The sequence below is a fragment of the Siphateles boraxobius genome, unplaced genomic scaffold (genome assembly GCF_051911475.1).
Source record: "Siphateles boraxobius isolate OS27281-9 unplaced genomic scaffold, OSU_SipBor_1 18, whole genome shotgun sequence".
Classification (NCBI taxonomy): Eukaryota; Metazoa; Chordata; class Actinopteri; order Cypriniformes; family Leuciscidae; genus Siphateles; species Siphateles boraxobius.
The window spans coordinates 7,239,796-7,256,579 of NW_027508788.1; the positions used below are offsets into that span (position 1 = coordinate 7,239,796).

At 43.6% G+C, this 16,784-nt stretch overlaps 1 long non-coding RNA gene across 2 annotated transcripts; it reads right to left on the reverse strand.

The window, feature by feature from the left end:
* Positions 1-1,025: 1,025 nt before the first annotated feature.
* On the reverse strand, positions 1,026-2,203 carry LOC143740712 (uncharacterized). 2 transcript variants are annotated; one of them, XR_013204883.1, is made up of 3 exons: positions 2,125-2,203; positions 1,228-1,341; positions 1,026-1,071 (listed from the first exon to the last, which is right to left on the reverse strand). It is a non-coding gene; the product is annotated as an uncharacterized LOC143740712 (long non-coding RNA). The 2 variants fall into 2 exon arrangements; XR_013204884.1 differs by having other exon boundaries at positions 1,036-1,068.
* Between the last annotated feature and the right edge of the window lie 14,581 nt (positions 2,204-16,784).

The window sequence follows — 16,784 nt, forward strand, 5'->3', positions numbered from 1 at the left end:
CGAAGTCTCAACATCCCATCGTCAGGCGTTCTCCAGTCCTGGTCTGAAAGTTAAACAAAAAACACAAACAATTCAAATTAAACTGTTTAATGGACAGTCAGGTCAGCTTATGTTCTGTGTTATTTAAAGCTACATTGTGTAAGATTTTCTCCCATATAGCGGTGAAATTGTATAAGACTACCAACTGAATATTACTTTCTAGCCCCTCCCATTCCGAGGGCGTTTTAACTCCTACTGTGGCCGTATTATTATGAGTAATTTCCCCCTCGCATTCGTCACGGTGCCACTAAGTAAAGGCTCGAAAGGCGAAGCTTGAATTTCCAGGTATGTCCCTCTTTGGCTAATGTATTTTCAAGATGGAGGCGCAACATGGCTGCCGCCATTCGAGCGACTCGCTCATATGTATTCTGAATGGCAGATTCTACACTTACGAGAGTACTTGATTAATTGGTGGAAGTAATTACACATGAATGAGCACATATAATTTTGAAAGAACAAAGTGTTTTTTTGCAAAGAATCAACATAAAAAATGACACAGTGTAGCTTTATTTAAAGCAGTGATGGGCTACTCTGGCCCTCAGCGTCCACTGTCCTGCAGATTTAGCTCCAACCTCAAACCCTCCTGCCTATTGTCTACAAGTAAACCTGAAGACTTTGGTTAAAATTTTCAGATGTGCTCAATTAGGGTTGGAGGTAAACTCTCCACCTCAAAAAGGAGAACGCAAAAGGGCCAGAGTTGCCTGTTCCTTATTTAAATTTACAAAGCAGCAGTCAGTACATTATATAATATACACATTGAAGTATTATATATATATAATATTGCAGCACATAATATAAGCTAAGTACTGAAGAAAAACAGTTTAACCCATATAAAAATCGAGTGATAATCTGTACAATGTAAAATTGTCAAGATCAAATTATGTAATACACAGCATTGTTTGAATACAAGACATACCAATGGACTTACGCACCTTTCTGTCTTCTTTGGGCACCAGACGTTTCTTCCTCACCCGAAACAAAGGACTTATTAGATTAGCTTGCGTTGATATAAGGACTGGTCTTCCTTCTCTGCTGTAAAACAAGAAAGTCTCCACTTACTCTATGTGCAATTACTATTGTTCTTGAAACATACCAATTAACACAGTTATAATTAAGTTAATTTACCATACGATTCAGGGGAGAACATTTGATGAGTAAATACTGATTGAAATATTGTAGAAACTTTACCTGGGAAGGGCTGATCACGGCAAGATTTGCTGCGACTCACTAGTAGATCTTGTGAGGGTTGGTTCCTAAAAGAGCTGTTGAGTTTGATATTGTAGAGCTTTAAAAAAGATAATCCTGCAAAACAGAAAGGAAGGTCATTTTAATACATTACTTGCAAGTAGTCAGTTTATATATAACTTTAGGATTTATTTATGTAAGGAGTGTTGCATAATTATATATTAAAAGCATTTTTATGTAATAAGTTCACTGATATGTGAGCATTTCTATGAATAAAAATATGTCTTTAATAGCATGCAATAATCATATGAACTTAAAAAAGTGATTATGATAACATGACATAATGTTACATGATAACATGTAAAAAAAACAACAACATGATTTACATGCAAGCGGGACAGTTATCAGCAGTGTAACTGATATGATTACGACAAAATAATCGAGTATCTGATGTCATGTGACAAGTCAGATTAGCTTTTGCACTCTTGCAAACAGAGGAAGGTTATGAGTTGTGGAGAGACATCATGTATCATTGGAACATCAACAGACAGGGTCCAATTTGTAATAATTATAATGAATACAATGCTATTAATATAAACTTTTCTGACAGTGTATGGGACATCTGACTACTTTCCAAGAAGGTGCGCAACTGATTTACAAATATGGAGATAAATATGTACAGGAATTGAGGCACTAGCCATTGACAGCACAAGAAGTAAAAGCTGCATGATTATGTACAAGTATTGTACGAATTTGACAACTTGTTAAATCTTGTGAATTATTAAGACTTTGAGACTATGTTTGTACTGATTGGGCTATGGGTTTTGTAAGAAAAGGTTTAAGAAACAACAAATGATTGATAAAATGTTTGATTTAGGGTTAAAACCAACACATACATACCATTGCGAATATTTGCCTTTGTAGCTTTTCGTCTCCCGTTTACTTCTCCTCAAACAATAATGAGCTGACTGAGTCCGAAACGCCCTTTTGGTCTTTTCAGCTAAAAAGAGAGAAAAGAAAATATCATTATATATAATATATCGGATTATTTAATGGAAAAATTACTGATTTACCTTACAAATATTTCTTGTTTCATTATTAGAAATTAAAAGCATGATAAGTGTTGTGATTAATATGCATTTACAACAAATATCACTTTAAAACTACCAATACTGAGGTAAAAGCACGGAACGTTTTGTGGTCACTGTCCTTTTACCACACCTATCACAGTAAAACTAAGGTTACTGTGGTAAAAGCATGGTAAGTGTTGTGGTTACTGTGCATTTACAACAAATATCACATTAAAACTACAAATAATGTGGTAAAAGCATGGTAAGTGTTGTGGTTAATATGCATTTACAACAAATATCACATTAAAACTACAAATAATGTGGTAAAAGCATGGTAAGTGTTGTGTGCATTTACAACAAATATCACATTAAAACTACAAATAATGTGGTAAAAGCATGGTAAGTGTTGTGGTTAATATGCATTTACAACAAATATCACATTAAAACTACAAATAATGTGGTAAAAGCATGGTAAGTGTTGTGTGCATTTACAACAAATATCACATTAAAACTACAAATAATGTGGTAAAAGTATGGTAAGTGTTGTGGTTAATATGCATTTACAACGAACATCACATTAAAACTACAAATAATGTGGTAAAAGTGTGGTAAGTTTTGTAGTTACTGTCCTTTTACCACACATATCACAGTAAAACTAAGGCTACTGTGGTAAAAGCAAGGTTAGTGTTGTTTTTACTGTGATTCTACAACAAATACCACTTTGGAACTAATTGTACTAACTTACTTTAAACCTAATTTGAATATTATTAACTGATAGAAGGTCTAGGCCTGTAGCACGTCACGTGGCAGATAGTGTTTAATCACCCTGTTTTGAATTAGAAAGCAATGAAACGCAAAGCCTCCGTGGAGATGACAGATAATGCAGTGACTGAACATGAGCTAATCTGATTCATTTCGACCATCAGAAAATGCATTATATCACGCATTATTAGGACAGTGTATTTTGCTACTCACCAACATCTGGCACACATGAACTGATGCCAAATATCGCGATGTGTTCGGAAGGAGACTTCTTCAACGCGATTTCCTACTGATAAAATTCGCGTAGTCGTTTATACTTTTTTTTTTTTTAAATCAACAGCAAAACAGTCCAGCTTCCCTGGCAATAAGACCGAAATAATAACATTAAAATAAATACATATATAAACATGATCAGATATCGTGAATAAATGTCGATGAAACAGCTTTCTCTGCTGCAGCACGCCTGGCAGAAAGAATGCATTACATTACTAAAAAAATAAATAGGCTAAATAAAAATGCTGATATCACGAAAATAATGAAATAAACGTGTCAGTATCACGAACCAGTAGATTAAATGACGTGGCCATATCACGAACTGCCGTGAGACTGGGCTGTGTGGCACCTCAAAAGCGTGGAAATAATTCCAAATTTATATTAAAATGAGTGTATAGGCCTACGGAGAAGTCTGAACATTACTGGTATTGTCATTTTTATAACCTTTATTTAACCATCTGGAACGGAGAAAAAATGATACCACTTAGCGCCTCTAGTGGACTTTTCACTCGAAAAGTGCAGGGAAACGTACCTGGAGGTACGTATTTCAGGTTTTGCAAAAATGTAGGCAGAGTAACGTATTTCCCATGAGCCTGGGTTGCACAACTAACAGGTCCAACCCCCTTGCTCTCTGCTGCGCTACAACAGATGACAGCGGATTATAAACAGTTATGGAACATTCACTAATAGGGACGAAACATCAACAATATGCTTTACATTGACTATGGCCTGCCCATACTTTGACTACAAACTTGGCCCTCAAATCATTATGTATTTTGCAATACATGTAACTTTATAACGTTGCACTCTTTCTATAAGTTATAAATAGCTAGTAAGATAACATTAAAGGATTAGTTCACTTTTAAAGAAAACTTTTGCTGATAATTTACTCACCCCCACGTCATCCAAGATGTCCATGTCTTTCTTTCTTCAGTCGAAAAAGAAATTAAGGGTTTTGATGAAAACATTCCAGGCTTTTTCTCCATATAATGGACTTCAATAGGACACATGGCTCCGGACTAACTTTTCCACTGGTTGCGCTGGTCAGTTTCAACCACTTTCTCAGTTGGTCGCACCAGCATATGATTTGGTTGCACCTTTTTTTTTTTTTTTGCTACATGCTGTTACGGTGTTTATTCATTTTGTCATGTTTCTGGTTTGTGGTTTCTCTGTCTTTGGTCTTTTATTCAGTTTGTGCCTTGTTAATTGTAGTCTGTTATTCTAGTCTGTTATTCTAGTCATGTCATTATTAGGTCCCTTGTTTCAGGTGTGTTGTCTTGTTAGGTTGTATGGTCCCGCTCGGTGTTCTGATTTGCCCCAGCTGTGTCTTGTTCCCTCATCCCGTCTGTGTATTTAAATCCTGTCTGCTCTTTTGTTCGTGGTCAGTTATTGAATGTATGTTTTAATGTGCGTACCACGAGTGTCTTGTCTGTTCTGAGTCTGTGATTAAAGTCTACTGCTGCATTTAGATCCGCCTACTGCCTTTGCTTCCACGCAAATTCGTAACAGAATAACTGACCCCCTAGGATCTAGCAGCCATGCCTACCTGGAGTCCTGATGTCCAGATCCTCCGTCTTCGCCAGGAGAATCGCGCCATCGAGGATTATGTCGCAGAATTCCTCGAGCTGGCATATCTCGCGCAAATGAACACCCACGGCTTGAAGATCTTCTTCCGCGGAGGATTATCGGAACCACTCCGGTCTCTGATGCCCGAACCTGGTCCTCACGGATCTTTAGAATGGTACGTTGACCTGGCCCTGTTGTGGAGCGGTTCCCCGTTTACTGTGGGCGTGGAGGAGAAGCTGCGAGAGCCTGCGCTTAACGTCAGCCCGGTCGCGCCCGCGCTTCACTTCAGCTGCTCAGCCGAGACCACGCTCCACGAGCCTGCGCTTCACGTGAACCGAGTCGAGCCCGCTTTCCACGACATGCCTGAGCTTCTTCCTGCCGAGACCGACATGCCTGAGCTTCTTCCTGCCGAGATCGACATGCCTGTGGCTGAGCTTCTGTCTTCCGAACCCGCACGTCGCTTCAGCCTCGACGAACCCGAGTCAAGTGAGTCAAGTGCCGCCGAGTCAAGTGAGACCGCGCTTCCCGAGTCAAGCGAGTCAATTGCCGCCGAGTCAAGTGCCGCCGAGTCAAGTGAGTCAAGCGCCGCCGAGTCAAGTGAGTCAAGCGCCGCCGAGTCAAGTGAGTCAAGCGCCGCCGAGTCAAGTGAGTCAAGCGCCGCCGGGTCAAGTGAATCAAGTTCCGAGTCAAGTTCCGAGTCAAGTGAATCAAGTTCCGAGTCAAGTTCCGAGTCAAGTGAGTCAAGTTCCGAGTCAAGTTCCGAGTCAAGTTCCGAGTCAAGTTCCGAGTCAAGTTCCGAGTCAAGTTCCGAGTCAAGTTCCGAGTCAAGTTCCGAGTCAAGTTCCGAGTCAAGTTCCGAGTCAAGTTCCGAGTCAAGTTCCGAGTCAAGTTCCGAGTCAAGTTCCGAGTCAAGTTCCGAGTCAAGTTCCGAGTCAAGTTCCGAGTCAAGTTCCGAGTCAAGTTCCGAGTCAAGTTCCGAGTCAAGTTCCGAGTCAAGTTCCGAGTCAAGTTCCGAGTCAAGTTCCGAGTCAAGTTCCGAGTCAAGTTCCGAGTCAAGTTCCGAGTCAAGTTCCGAGTCAAGTTCCGAGTCAAGTTCCGAGTCAAGTTCCGAGTCAAGTTCCGAGTCAAGTTCCGAGTCAAGTTCCGAGTCAAGTTCCGAGTCAAGTTCCGAGTCAAGTTCCGAGTCAAGTTCCGAGTCAAGTTCCGAGTCAAGTTCCGAGTCAAGTTCCGAGTCAAGTTCCGAGTCAAGTTCCGAGTCAAGTTCCGAGTCAAGTTCCGAGTCAAGTTCCGAGTCAAGTTCCGAGTCAAGTTCCGAGTCAAGTTCCGAGTCAAGTTCCGAGTCAAGTTCCGAGTCAAGTTCCGAGTCAAGTTCCGAGTCAAGTTCCGAGTCAAGTTCCGAGTCAAGTTCCGAGTCAAGTTCCGAGTCAAGTTCCGAGTCAAGTTCCGAGTCAAGTTCCGAGTCAAGTTCCGAGTCAAGTTCCGAGTCAAGTTCCGAGTCAAGTTCCGAGTCAAGTTCCGAGTCAAGTTCCGAGTCAAGTTCCGAGTCAAGTTCCGAGTCAAGTTCCGAGTCAAGTTCCGAGTCAAGTTCCGAGTCAAGTTCCGAGTCAAGTTCCGAGTCAAGTTCCGAGTCAAGTTCCGAGTCAAGTTCCGAGTCAAGTTCCGAGTCAAGTTCCGAGTCAAGTTCCGAGTCAAGTTCCGAGTCAAGTTCCGAGTCAAGTTCCGAGTCAAGTTCCGAGTCAAGTTCCGAGTCAAGTTCCGAGTCAAGTTCCGAGTCAAGTTCCGAGTCAAGTTCCGAGTCAAGTTCCGAGTCAAGTTCCGAGTCAAGTTCCGAGTCAAGTTCCGAGTCAAGTTCCGAGTCAAGTTCCGAGTCAAGTTCCGAGTCAAGTTCCGAGTCAAGTTCCGAGTCAAGTTCCGAGTCAAGTTCCGAGTCAAGTTCCGAGTCAAGTTCCGAGTCAAGTTCCGAGTCAAGTTCCGAGTCAAGTTCCGAGTCAAGTTCCGAGTCAAGTTCCGAGTCAAGTTCCGAGTCAAGTTCCGAGTCAAGTTCCGAGTCAAGTTCCGAGTCAAGTTCCGAGTCAAGTTCCGAGTCAAGTTCCGAGTCAAGTTCCGAGTCAAGTTCCGAGTCAAGTTCCGAGTCAAGTTCCGAGTCAAGTTCCGAGTCAAGTTCCGAGTCAAGTTCCGAGTCAAGTTCCGAGTCAAGTTCCGAGTCAAGTTCCGAGTCAAGTTCCGAGTCAAGTTCCGAGTCAAGTTCCGAGTCAAGTTCCGAGTCAAGTTCCGAGTCAAGTTCCGAGTCAAGTTCCGAGTCAAGTTCCGAGTCAAGTTCCGAGTCAAGTTCCGAGTCAAGTTCCGAGTCAAGTTCCGAGTCAAGTTCCGAGTCAAGTTCCGAGTCAAGTTCCGAGTCAAGTTCCGAGTCAAGTTCCGAGTCAAGTTCCGAGTCAAGTTCCGAGTCAAGTTCCGAGTCAAGTTCCGAGTCAAGTTCCGAGTCAAGTTCCGAGTCAAGTTCCGAGTCAAGTTCCGAGTCAAGTTCCGAGTCAAGTTCCGAGTCAAGTTCCGAGTCAAGTTCCGAGTCAAGTTCCGAGTCAAGTTCCGAGTCAAGTTCCGAGTCAAGTTCCGAGTCAAGTTCCGAGTCAAGTTCCGAGTCAAGTTCCGAGTCAAGTTCCGAGTCAAGTTCCGAGTCAAGTTCCGAGTCAAGTTCCGAGTCAAGTTCCGAGTCAAGTTCCGAGTCAAGTTCCGAGTCAAGTTCCGAGTCAAGTTCCGAGTCAAGTTCCGAGTCAAGTTCCGAGTCAAGTTCCGAGTCAAGTTCCGAGTCAAGTTCCGAGTCAAGTTCCGAGTCAAGTTCCGAGTCAAGTTCCGAGTCAAGTTCCGAGTCAAGTTCCGAGTCAAGTTCCGAGTCAAGTTCCGAGTCAAGTTCCGAGTCAAGTTCCGAGTCAAGTTCCGAGTCAAGTTCCGAGTCAAGTTCCGAGTCAAGTTCCGAGTCAAGTTCCGAGTCAAGTTCCGAGTCAAGTTCCGAGTCAAGTTCACAGACAAGTTTAATCACAGACTCAGAACAGACAAGACACTCGTGGTACGCACATTAAAACATACATTCAATAACTGACCACGAACAAAAGAGCAGACAGGATTTAAATACACAGACGGGATGAGGGAACAAGACACAGCTGGGGCAAATCAGAACACCGAGCGGGACCATACAACCTAACAAGACAACACACCTGAAACAAGGGACCTAATAATGACATGACTAGAATAACAGACTAGAATAACAGACTACAATTAACAAGGCACAAACTGAATAAAAGACCAAAGACAGAGAAACCACAAACCAGAAACATGACAAAATGAATAAACACCGTAACAGCATGTAGCAAAAAAAAAAAAAAAGGTGCAACCAAATCATATGCTGGTGCGACCAACTGAGTCAAGTCCGAGTCAAGTGAGTCAAGTTCCGAGTCAAGTGCCGAGTCAAGTGAGTCAAGTGCCGAGTCAAGTGAATCAAGTGCCGAGTCAAGTGCCGAGTCAAGTGAATCAAGTGCCGAGTCAAGTGCCGAGTCAAGTGAATCAAGTGCCGAGTCAAGTGAATCAAGTGCCGAGTCAAGTGAATCAAGTGCCGAGTCAAGTGAATCAAGTGCCGAGTCAAGTGAATCAAGTGCCGAGTCAAGTGAATCAAGTGCCGAGTCAAGTGAATCAAGTGCCGAGTCAAGTGAATCAAGTGCCGAGTCAAGTGAATCAAGTGCCGAGTCAAGTGAATCAAGTGCCGAGTCAAGTGAATCAAGTGCCGAGTCAAGTGAATCAAGTGCCGAGTCAAGTGAATCAAGTGCCGAGTCAAGTGAATCAAGTGCCGAGTCAAGTGCCAAGTCCCGAGTCAAGTGCCAAGTCAAGTGAATCAAGTGCCAAGTCAAGTGAATCAAGTGCCGAGTCTGCCGAGTCAAGCGAGTCTGCCGAGTCAAGCGAGTCAAGTATGTCCAGTAGTGAATCAAGCCCAGTGAAGCGTCGTCGCAGAAGGAGGAGGAGGACTCGTTTGCTTCGCCAGGCTACGGAGGGCGTTCCCAGACTCCTCGCCCTGCCGGCCCCGCCTCTTCCGAGTCAAGTTCCGAGTCAAGTTCCGAGTCAAGTTCCGAGTCAAGTTCCGAGTCAAGTTCCGAGTCAAGTTCCGAGTCAAGTTCCGAGTCAAGTTCCGAGTCAAGTTCCGAGTCAAGTTCCGAGTCAAGTTCCGAGTCAAGTTCCGAGTCAAGTTCCGAGTCAAGTTCCGAGTCAAGTTCCGAGTCAAGTTCCGAGTCAAGTTCCGAGTCAAGTTCCGAGTCAAGTTCCGAGTCAAGTTCCGAGTCAAGTTCCGAGTCAAGTTCCGAGTCAAGTTCCGAGTCAAGTTCCGAGTCAAGTTCCGAGTCAAGTTCCGAGTCAAGTTCCGAGTCAAGTTCCGAGTCAAGTTCCGAGTCAAGTTCCGAGTCAAGTTCCGAGTCAAGTTCCGAGTCAAGTTCCGAGTCAAGTTCCGAGTCAAGTTCCGAGTCAAGTTCCGAGTCAAGTTCCGAGTCAAGTTCCGAGTCAAGTTCCGAGTCAAGTTCCGAGTCAAGTTCCGAGTCAAGTTCCGAGTCAAGTTCCGAGTCAAGTTCCGAGTCAAGTTCCGAGTCAAGTTCCGAGTCAAGTTCCGAGTCAAGTTCCGAGTCAAGTTCCGAGTCAAGTTCCGAGTCAAGTTCCGAGTCAAGTTCCGAGTCAAGTTCCGAGTCAAGTTCCGAGTCAAGTTCCGAGTCAAGTTCCGAGTCAAGTTCCGAGTCAAGTTCCGAGTCAAGTTCCGAGTCAAGTTCCGAGTCAAGTTCCGAGTCAAGTTCCGAGTCAAGTTCCGAGTCAAGTTCCGAGTCAAGTTCCGAGTCAAGTTCCGAGTCAAGTTCCGAGTCAAGTTCCGAGTCAAGTTCCGAGTCAAGTTCCGAGTCAAGTTCCGAGTCAAGTTCCGAGTCAAGTTCCGAGTCAAGTTCCGAGTCAAGTTCCGAGTCAAGTTCCGAGTCAAGTTCCGAGTCAAGTTCCGAGTCAAGTTCCGAGTCAAGTTCCGAGTCAAGTTCCGAGTCAAGTTCCGAGTCAAGTTCCGAGTCAAGTTCCGAGTCAAGTTCCGAGTCAAGTTCCGAGTCAAGTTCCGAGTCAAGTTCCGAGTCAAGTTCCGAGTCAAGTTCCGAGTCAAGTTCCGAGTCAAGTTCCGAGTCAAGTTCCGAGTCAAGTTCCGAGTCAAGTTCCGAGTCAAGTTCCGAGTCAAGTTCCGAGTCAAGTTCCGAGTCAAGTTCCGAGTCAAGTTCCGAGTCAAGTTCCGAGTCAAGTTCCGAGTCAAGTTCCGAGTCAAGTTCCGAGTCAAGTTCCGAGTCAAGTTCCGAGTCAAGTTCCGAGTCAAGTTCCGAGTCAAGTTCCGAGTCAAGTTCCGAGTCAAGTTCCGAGTCAAGTTCCGAGTCAAGTTCCGAGTCAAGTTCCGAGTCAAGTTCCGAGTCAAGTTCCGAGTCAAGTTCCGAGTCAAGTTCCGAGTCAAGTTCCGAGTCAAGTTCCGAGTCAAGTTCCGAGTCAAGTTCCGAGTCAAGTTCCGAGTCAAGTTCCGAGTCAAGTTCCGAGTCAAGTTCCGAGTCAAGTTCCGAGTCAAGTTCCGAGTCAAGTTCCGAGTCAAGTTCCGAGTCAAGTTCCGAGTCAAGTTCCGAGTCAAGTTCCGAGTCAAGTTCCGAGTCAAGTTCCGAGTCAAGTTCCGAGTCAAGTTCCGAGTCAAGTTCCGAGTCAAGTTCCGAGTCAAGTTCCGAGTCAAGTTCACAGACAAGTTTAATCACAGACTCAGAACAGACAAGACACTCGTGGTACGCACATTAAAACATACATTCAATAACTGACCACGAACAAAAGAGCAGACAGGATTTAAATACACAGACGGGATGAGGGAACAAGACACAGCTGGGGCAAATCAGAACACCGAGCGGGACCATACAACCTAACAAGACAACACACCTGAAACAAGGGACCTAATAATGACATGACTAGAATAACAGACTAGAATAACAGACTACAATTAACAAGGCACAAACTGAATAAAAGACCAAAGACAGAGAAACCACAAACCAGAAACATGACAAAATGAATAAACACCGTAACAGCATGTAGCAAAAAAAAAAAAAAAGGTGCAACCAAATCATATGCTGGTGCGACCAACTGAGTCAAGTCCGAGTCAAGTGAGTCAAGTTCCGAGTCAAGTGCCGAGTCAAGTGAGTCAAGTGCCGAGTCAAGTGAATCAAGTGCCGAGTCAAGTGCCGAGTCAAGTGAATCAAGTGCCGAGTCAAGTGCCGAGTCAAGTGAATCAAGTGCCGAGTCAAGTGAATCAAGTGCCGAGTCAAGTGAATCAAGTGCCGAGTCAAGTGAATCAAGTGCCGAGTCAAGTGAATCAAGTGCCGAGTCAAGTGAATCAAGTGCCGAGTCAAGTGAATCAAGTGCCGAGTCAAGTGAATCAAGTGCCGAGTCAAGTGAATCAAGTGCCGAGTCAAGTGAATCAAGTGCCGAGTCAAGTGAATCAAGTGCCGAGTCAAGTGAATCAAGTGCCGAGTCAAGTGAATCAAGTGCCGAGTCAAGTGAATCAAGTGCCGAGTCAAGTGAATCAAGTGCCGAGTCAAGTGCCAAGTCCCGAGTCAAGTGCCAAGTCAAGTGAATCAAGTGCCAAGTCAAGTGAATCAAGTGCCGAGTCTGCCGAGTCAAGCGAGTCTGCCGAGTCAAGCGAGTCAAGTATGTCCAGTAGTGAATCAAGCCCAGTGAAGCGTCGTCGCAGAAGGAGGAGGAGGACTCGTTTGCTTCGCCAGGCTACGGAGGGCGTTCCCAGACTCCTCGCCCTGCCGGCCCCGCCTCTGCGCCTCGCCCTGCCGGCCCCGCCTCTGCGCCTCGCCCTGCCGGCCCCGCCTCTGCGCCTCGCCCTGCCGGCCCCGCCTCTGCGCCTCGCCCTGCCGGCCCCGCCTCTGCGCCTCGCCCTGCCGGCCCCGCCTCTGCGCCTCGCCCTGCCGGCCCCGCCTCTGCGCCTCGCCCTGCCGGCCCCGCCTCTGCGCCTCGTCCTGCCTGCGCCCTTCAAGCTCCGGGAGGCCTGCCCGGAACCCATCTACCACCTGGAGGTTCCTCCCGAGGATTTCCCCAAGTATGCTCCGCCCTGGCCTTTGCCACGCCATGCTCCGCCCTGGCCTTTGCCACGCCATGCTCCGCCCTGGCCTTCGCCACGCCATGCTCCGCCCTGGCCTTCGCCACGCCATGATCCGCCCTGGCCTTCGCCTCGTCCTGCTCCGCCCTGGCCTTCGCCTCGTCCTGCTCCGCCCTGGCCGCCGTCACGTCCTGCTCCGCCCTGGAGGCTTCCTGTTCTGGGCAAGCCACGCCCTCATCAGCCTCCAGGGCGCCCACCCTCCCGCCCCTATTTGATGTTCATTCGGCGCGGGGTCGCGCCTTATGGAAGGGGGGGATAATGTTACGGTGTTTATTCATTTTGTCATGTTTCTGGTTTGTGGTTTCTCTGTCTTTGGTCTTTTATTCAGTTTGTGCCTTGTTAATTGTAGTCTGTTATTCTAGTCTGTTATTCTAGTCATGTCATTATTAGGTCCCTTGTTTCAGGTGTGTTGTCTTGTTAGGTTGTATGGTCCCGCTCGGTGTTCTGATTTGCCCCAGCTGTGTCTTGTTCCCTCATCCCGTCTGTGTATTTAAATCCTGTCTGCTCTTTTGTTCGTGGTCAGTTATTGAATGTATGTTTTAATGTGCGTACCACGAGTGTCTTGTCTGTTCTGAGTCTGTGATTAAAGTCTACTGCTGCATTTAGATCCGCCTACTGCCTTTGCTTCCACGCAAATTCGTAACACATGCCATGGGATTAATCAATGCATGCTGATGAATAGTGGTTTTAATGGACCAAGACTAGCAAAGGCTTTCTGGGTTGCAGCAGAAATACCTGTAATATATTAATTATCATTGCTAATTGCTAACACAGGATTTTCATGGATTTTGGACAGTAATTTTAATCTGTAATTTTAAGCATTTTACATTTGAATTATATACACTCTATTTACATTTGAATCATATTCTATCTATCTATCTATCTATCTATCTATCTATCTATCTATCTATCTATCTATCTATCTATCTATCTATCATCTTTCTATCTTTTAAAAATCATTAAACATTCGAATGTATGCATTGCATTTTAAAAGATCAGAGTATTATAATAAACTGATACAGATTTTTTGTTATCAAAATTTATAGTTGTAACAAAAAGCAGAAATCTCACACTCCTTACCTTCTACATTTTATAATAATTTCCTTTTCCTCTGTCGAGCGATCATGAGAGTAATCACTCGACAGAGGAAAATATAACCGCTAGGTTAGGTCGTAGGAGGAAGGGGCTCTGTGTTTCGTGAGACCATTTTTTTCATTTTTATATGCCTTAATTTGTAAATTCGTAATTGGCGCGTTTCACCATCAGTGTGCAATGCGCGTGACGTCTACGTTCGTCAATAAACAAACTGCACGTGTCTTGCGGAAGAAAATTGTAGACGGGACTTCTCTCCGTTAATGTCTATGGCGAGTCACGCAGGCACTACTCCGCAGCCGAGCCGGTATAAAATAGTCTGAATATAAACATTTATTATAGGCGTACCGTAGTGATTCAGAATAAGTCAAAAACACGGTTTGGAAAATGGATTCATGATGTAGCCTACTCGTTCATTTTGAACATAAGTTACGGACTGCAGCAGCTGATACAACGGTGTTCTGTTGCTCAAGCATCCACTCGCACAAATGCGACCACATAACATTTTAACTCGCACATTCTCAAAAAATGGTCGCATATGAGACCAATTTGGTCGCAGTCTGGAACCCTGGGACATAAACGTTTCAAGGACCAAATGACAGTTTCAGTGCAGCTTCAAAGGGCTTTAAACGATACCAGACGATGAATAAGGGTCTTATCTAGCAAAACGATCGGTCATTTCAAAAATAAATAAAAACTTTAAGTTTTATAAGCACAAATGCTCGCCTTGCTCTGTTCTGTGATGCACGTTTGTGATCCTGTTCGATCTCGTTCATCAAAATGAACAAATCTTTTTTCGAGTCATGAAAAAAGATTTGTTCATTTAGATGAACGAGTTCGAACAGGAGAGTCACAAACGACGGTACGCGCTCGCGCTGTGCAAGAGATGGGTGATCAGCGCATACACGAGCGTGATTGACACTGCTAAGACATTCCTCCTGGCTCTGATTGGTTGTTTCTGACCGGGAGCGGTGTATTTCTGCAAATGGCAATAGGACCACAGGGAGGAGCCAGAGGAGCTTGATTTTTTCACAGATTATCTGTCTCATATTCTACTGTTAGGACATAATGACAGTTTTAACAAATGTTTGTTTACAAAAGTTACCTACTGCTGCTTTAATTTGAATTGTGGTTGCAGACAGATCTTGAATTTAAAATTACAATGTAATAAAAAAAATACATTAGCAAGTGCAAAAAAAAAATACTATAATGCAAAGAACATATTATGGAGTATTTCTCAGAAAATGTATTATTTGCTGATAACTGACAAGCAAAAAACAATGATAAACAATGACCTTGCGATGGAAAAGAAAATCTAGCAAATATTGTAAAGTTTTAGAAATTTATTTTCATAAACAATATTGTATATTTAAAACACTTTCCCGCAGTTTCACAGACATGGCTTAAGCTTATTCCCAGACTAAAATGCATGTTTGAGCTGATCTTAAAATTTTCCATTGTTTTGTCTCAAGATGCACACTAGTAATGTTTTTTTAAAAGTTACTTAAATGTACTAATTCAACTAAGGCCTAATCCTGGCTTAATCTAAGCCCTCTCTGTGAAACAGACCTTTGTCTTATATTAACTGCTGCAAGGGTGTTTCTAACACAAAGTCTGAGAGATTGATGGCAAATTTGACATCTTTCTCTCCTCTGATCACCGTAATTGTCACATTAATGTCTTGTTCTGTTCTGTTTAGTTCAGTTTTATTATCTTCTTCTGTTTGTTTTCATTGTCACCATTTGCCGGAGTTCTAGTTCTTTCATTAGCTGTCATTGTTCCTTATTACTGTCTCACCTGTTCCCATTATGTGTTGTAGTTTCCAATTGCTAAAGAAGTTTGCCCAACTATGATGACTTCGCTTCTGAGAACCCTGGAAATTTGAAAAGGGTTCATAAATGTCACCAAACTTTTAATTTAATTGATTTATTTTAGAATTAAATGAAATTGTGTGTAGTTTGTTTGTTCATTCCAGTAGTCATTTTGGATCCTAACTGTAGCTAGATGGATACCTTTGCGGGCTCGCTATATTGTAACCTGGTAATGACACACTGACTCAGTAAAGAACATCTGGCTTTCAATGCACTCATTTAGGTTAATTTATCATGGGTCGCAAGCTCTTCAGTGAGCGACTATACATCAATTAAAGCTATTCTATTCGTTAAGCTGCTGATATAAGAACTGTTGATTTTAAGTAAGCTTAATTCATGTTTCCCATTATTTTCACACCGGTATTGTCCCTTGTACTAAGAATAACAAATATCACCATATACAGTGGCAAACGTAATAACACACTTTTTTTTATTAATGGTCCATGGTAGAATAACATTTAAATTCCAGAGTGCTCTAAGTGCTGTAAATGTCCATTATGATGAACCCGTGGTGGTTATGCTGTATTGCAAAAATGTTTTGATGGCTGCATGTGCTACTTTTTTGATAGTGCTGCTGAACTTACATATAATATATAGAGAAACATATCTAATCAGATGCGTTAGGAATAAATAAGCATAATTAGTCTAGACTCTAAATTAATGCCGTAATTTACAGAATGACTTGTAAAATGAATGATGAAGGGGGAGTGAGTATAATGTACTCACAGGATGAAACTCTTTTATTATATTTATCTGGCAGTACAGTATTGATGATTGGAGGTCTCTGAGACTGACACCGTATGAAACAAGGAGGACACCACTGGAGTCTATGAACAAGATAAAGAGCCAGTGGTCTATGTCATTATGCCGTTTCGGACACCACAAGGACATTGGGTGCTCACAAGGCGAAGAGTTTGATTTATAAACAAGCCAAATGTGTCACAATAAAGCCTTCCTGGGCCTTATACTGGCTGTAAGCATGGCTCGAGTAAACTTCTCAGCCCTATGATGAAAGATTGGACATGACAGGATTTTATCAAAGTAATGCAAGACATTAATTTAATGAAGCAAGACGGTCAAGCAGGAACTATATGGCACAACATTTAATCTGTAAACAGCTAATGGTGACTGTCTTGAGTGCACCATAACTTCATTCATCATTTCACTTCGCCTGTGCTCTGTAATGACAATCTGCTTAAAATTAGTTGTGGAATGATCGATGCTTTGACTTAGATGCCCTATTTTTTCATGATAACAAATACTCTTTTACCTGCAAAATAGCCCAGGTAATTCCCTTTCAAGGGAACTCGAGCTGCGTTTGAGACGCGGTGGGAACGCTCTGCGTGATTACGTCGTGAAGCACGTGTAAAATCAGTCCAATGGAAGCCCGCTACGACATAGGTGACGTCATAGACCAGGAAACTATAAAGCAACCCTGAAATCAGACCGCGACAGCTTCTGCACCTTCAGCAAGCGCTCTCTGTATATCTGTCCTTGTCTATTTATTGTTGTCTGTCAAGCCCCTTATATATATATATATATATATATATATATCACTATGGCGAGCAAGCAAAGTTATAAACCTTGTGTTGTGCCCTGCCCTCGTTATATCACGGGTGGGGACACACATCCTATGTGTATTGCTTGTTTGGGAGTGGAGCATCCCCAGTCAGTCCTCGAGGGGGCTGACTGTGAGCATTGCTTGAGTTTGTCTATGAAAACTCTCCGCTCTCGCCGAGC